The sequence below is a fragment of the Bufo gargarizans genome, chromosome 8 (assembly GCF_014858855.1).
Source record: "Bufo gargarizans isolate SCDJY-AF-19 chromosome 8, ASM1485885v1, whole genome shotgun sequence".
Taxonomy (NCBI): Eukaryota; Metazoa; Chordata; class Amphibia; order Anura; family Bufonidae; genus Bufo; species Bufo gargarizans.
Genome location: NC_058087.1, coordinates 33,351,500 through 33,356,506, shown reverse-complemented (window position 1 = coordinate 33,356,506; position 5,007 = coordinate 33,351,500).

Below are 5,007 nucleotides of genomic sequence, written 5' to 3'. Positions count from 1 at the left end.
ACTAGCAATGATGACACTGCAGTAAAATGTAGATTTGCTCCAAAATGCAACATTTTGGCTACAGACAGCATTTTCGGACAGTGTTTTTGGGCCAGGTGGACCGAGACCAGATGACGTGCACTGTTTGGACTTTTATTGGAATGCTGCCGTCCTCTGTTTTTTCCATTTACTTCGATTCACATTCACTGTCATGGGATGTTCTAGCCACTGATGAAGGTCACAAAGCCCTGCCAATGACAAAAATCACAAAAGTAATTATTGAACTATTTCTCAAAATCATCATCTCTTGTAGATCCAGGACTGGAGATCATCTTTCCAAACTCTATGTGTCATTCTCCGCCAGCCCATCATGTACAATCCTGAAATCTTGGTACTTTTTCAGCGACCTTTAGGATTTTTAAATTGCAGGATGCTAATTCGATGAAGAAATGGGCGCCCACCTCTCGTGTTGAGATGGGAATTTTTGCAATTAAAAAAAAATTGCTGGGTCATCAACACTCATCCCCTTCCCCACTCTTCCACCATAATCATGCTCCAGAAATCTTCCCATGAAGGCAGAGCCTATCTACAAAATCTATAGGCATGGGTCATGTCACATATTGTACGGCGCAATATCTCGCCCAGTTTAAGGTTCTTTCTAATGGTGATTTTTTTTCTTCTTCACGAGATGATGATACAATGGTGATATTATGCCACCAAGTAGCATCACAGCTTCTGCAGATCACATCCAGAGTCGCACCACGCATGAACGCACAGCCCATTGTTTCCACCTCATTAGTAGCCTATCAGTAGGAGGTGTTGTATTTCAGGCTTCCATTATTTCGGACCATCCTAGTGAGATTAATGCTTGTACAGTTCCTTCTGCAGACATCACGAGACGACGTATGGGGTCTGCCATTGTCCTCCTCTCCTGCGTGTTGACATGACTCTGCTGGAATGTTCTGTCGATTGTTGTCTAATTTATGTGAACACTCAGGTTGCCTTCCTTTCTTTCAACTTGCTGCCCATTTGGAGATGTCTTGTTCCAGAGTGTGACATCACTAGACTCCCTGTCTGCCGGCAGACATAAGGTGATATCATAGCATGACCCTGTTCCTCCAATCATATGGAAATGTGCAAGATAGCATGGAAGAATGTGCCACCTTGCGCTACGACCTATCCATACGATGCCCACGGTGACTCTTGAAGAGGATCTGTCACCTCTCCTGACACATCTGGTTTAGTAACTACTTGGAGCATCTATATGAAATGCCAGCAGTCTGCAATAAAGGTCCTGCTGGTTGTTACCGTTGACTGTGCAGGGACACCTTCAACTGGTTACAACCAGCTGGATCTTTATTGGAGACTATTGGTAATTCATTCATAAACTTCTAATAGAAATAACAGAGGAGTAACTGAACAGTGATCTTGGCAGGAGAGAGGATGGACATTAGAGACCAATGGAGAGAAACTGGGATCAGGTTATCAACAGGCTTGGACAATTTGAAAGATGGAAAATGCCCACCTTGCGCTTGGTGCCTCATTTTAACCCAAATTTTCTGGTAGGATGCAAACAGCAAAAGGGGGAATCACAGGTATGTTCTACATAATGGGTAAGTGGACTGCAGTGCATTGGCATTCATTTGTGATATCAAGGTGACAGAGTTCCTTTAAGTTGACCATAGCTGTAGGGCAAACATGCACTCCACAACTCGCCATAGACATGCATGCTTGGTTCGGCAGAGATGTGTGGTCAATGAAGAGAAGGGAGTTATGGAGCCATACACCTTATATTTCCCAATGATTTCAGCAAGAATTCCTGACCATCTAATGGGTATGGGGGTGTCCTGAATTTCCCCTACCAGAGTAAAGAAAGGTTGCCCATGCTTTTAACCTCTTCGTGTTGAGATGTCAGGTGGAATAATTAGGGGTTGAATCAACATTTGCACTGGAAGTATTGGAGATGTCCGGCCATCATAGCCACTGCCAGACTCCTCTGTGAACAAAGGATCGACATGTTTGGATTCAGCATGCTTGATTTTTTCATATACCCTTAAATCGGTGGATTTGGCTACCATTTGTATGCAACTTTAAGGCCCCCAGAGATTATCATTGGCCAAGCTTGTTGAGTCTTGTGGGGCAGGACAACTATCAAATGTGTATAGGGGACTCTCTAAGAAGGATCGGGCAGAGGATAAGCCGCCGTCAGAGATGTCAAAGGGCGATTGCAACAAGTGTATGGAGTCCAATCAGATAGACCATCAATTCTGGATGTCTTCTCGTCCACCAAGGTTCACTTATTTATTAATTCTCTGATTCCAGACTTAATTAACATTCTTCCTCCTGTGCCCAACCCTTATTAATGGCGCTATTGGGTTTGGGCGTTTGAAGGAAGTTCTCATGAACGTATCTTCACACAAGCCAAGTGTGAAACAACTCACCCTCCAGACGCAGAACATACTTCAGTCTTGGTTTTCCATTTCATTGACATCATCTTGATCTGTTGGGTTGAGGGCATCAAAGTTCTTGAAATAGTTTTCCCTCCCGCAGTCGTTAATGGTTTTTTTGGCTGCCGTGTTGTATGCAGCGTGTGGGTTCACATGGAAGGGCGGCCAGCGATGAAGAGTCAGGTAAATGAATCAGAATATAGATCTAGAAAACCTCCTAGATGTGCTATGTCCTTATCTAATCTGAAGCCTAGCTTATCATTTACATCATTTCCTTCCTATCGCCTACAGACAGGATATTTCTGCTTTCCCGGCGGTGACTGTAATCTGCTCACGTAAAAAAATAAAAACAAGACAAAAATGTTATCCAAATATTTTGGTTTGGAATATGATGGGTCTAAATCTTAGAGCCCAGTGCTAATCAGAATCCAGATCCCATGGAGAAGAGCTAAGTGTTAGGTTCCATTACTGTGCACATGGCACCAGTGTCAGACTGGGGAGGATCCTGGTGGCACCCACTGAAAGCTACTGGTTTTATGAGACTGTGGGAGTAACTGACCCAAGGGGAAGAGATGGAAAGAAGGGACACTTTTGGACACTTTGATGCAGTTTCTGTGACCGGGTGACAAAAGATACTTGTCCACAATTTCCAAAATGGCTGCTTTTATTCAGAAAATTGAGCGCAAATTGGACTGGCTAATGGTGGTTCCCATACACCTTCCTGTAGTTCATTTTCTTTCTATTTTACCTGCTATAAGTCATTCCGACTTCATCGGTTGTAATGAAACAAACTTTATAGGGACCTGTCTCCTCTCCTGACGTATTAGTATTTACTTGTAGGGCTGGACTGCTCATCTAGCAGTTCTGGCAAATCCCAGATGGGCCGGTGCCAGAGTGGGCTGCCCGCTCCTGGGGTGTTGCTAGGCCAAAACTCTCTGGGGCCTTATTATTATTGGAGGCAATTTAGGGGGCCCTATTTCAACTGAAGGCACTTTGGGGGGGGGGGGGGGGGCTATTACTACTGAGGGCACTTCAGGGGGCCTTATTACTACTTGGGGGGACTTTAGGGAGCCTTATTACTACTGGGGGCAATTTAGGGGACCTTTTTACTACGGGGGAACTTTAGGGGACCTTATTACTACTGGGGGCATTTTGGGAAGCTTTAACACTGCACTATAGGGCATTATTAATATTGGTGGTACTATGAGAGGCATTATTAATATTGGGCACAATATCAAGGGTACTACTACTAACGGGGGGCACTCACAGGGAGCATTATCACAGTAGGGGCACTGTTAGCTATGAGGGAACTCTGGGAGAAAATTATAATTGGTTGGACTTTTGGGAGCACTATTAATATGTGGGGGCTATCTGTATTGTACTATTATTTCTGCAGTATAGTATTTGGGGGCATTGGGGAGCATAGAGAGCACAGTATTGGGCGTAGCAGAAAGATAACAATGTAAGGAACTTGGAGGGGGGATGATGGAAAAGTGAGGGACCAAAGATATCTGTATCTGTGTGCCCAACTTGCAGAGACGAGACGCAGCTGACAGAAGTAGTCATGGCGGTCTGCTTCCAATGGAGAAGATGAGGAAAGAGAACATCTACATCAGTGGATACAATAGGTATGTAGCGCTGTATACGCCTGTATGTTTTATAGTGCTGAATGTAATGCCCATCCAAATATGCCATTATCACTGGTGCAGGGGAGGGGGTACATACATATTTCACATTCACCACACCGCAAGTGGTCCCGTCTGCTTAAAAATACCAGGCTGAATTTCAATCCCAGTCCAGCCCCTGACTACTTGCATCCCCTATGTATATTTCAATAGCATCTATTCCTCTGACTTTATATTGTGCCAATCTCTATTATTCCTGCTAGAATTTATCAATGAATTGCCAGCAGTCTGCAGTGAAGGTCCAGCTGGGTGTAACCAGTTGGGGAGGGTGTCCCTGCACAGCCTGACACTGTCAGCTCTGATTGAATAGCATCAGACTGTACAGTCACACGCCCCAGACTGGTAACCCCAGAGGGTCCTTCATTGCAAACTGCCAACAGTACATTTAGAACTTCTAGTAGTAATGGTAGAGGAATGGCACAACACAGAGCCATAAGAATAATGCTCCCAAATTGTTACTGTAATTATTGTTACTAAAACAATCGTAATGGATTATTATTACATATTATTACATGGGGAATGCAGGTTATTTCCAAAACAGCCTTGCCAAGAGAAGGACAGGTTCCTCTTGAAATTAAGTCAACAGAATAAGCCCATTTCAGATGTCTGCAAGTTTCCAATATACTCGGTGCTTAAATTCTTCAAGGTTTTCATAGCTCTGGTTGCTTCCATTGAATGAAACTATCATTATCGTTAGTTCCTGATCTTATGATGATTGCAAGTTTATAGCCTATTACAATAATGTTATTAGGCACTTTTCTCTGGTAAGCATTAAGCTAGAGCTACATGGCCGTATTGGTCGCACGCACATCACTCAGCCAAAATCACAGTGCCGACCTGCATCGCAACTAGTAAAAGTGAATTGAACTGTGAGCTAAAAAAATCGGAATAATCCG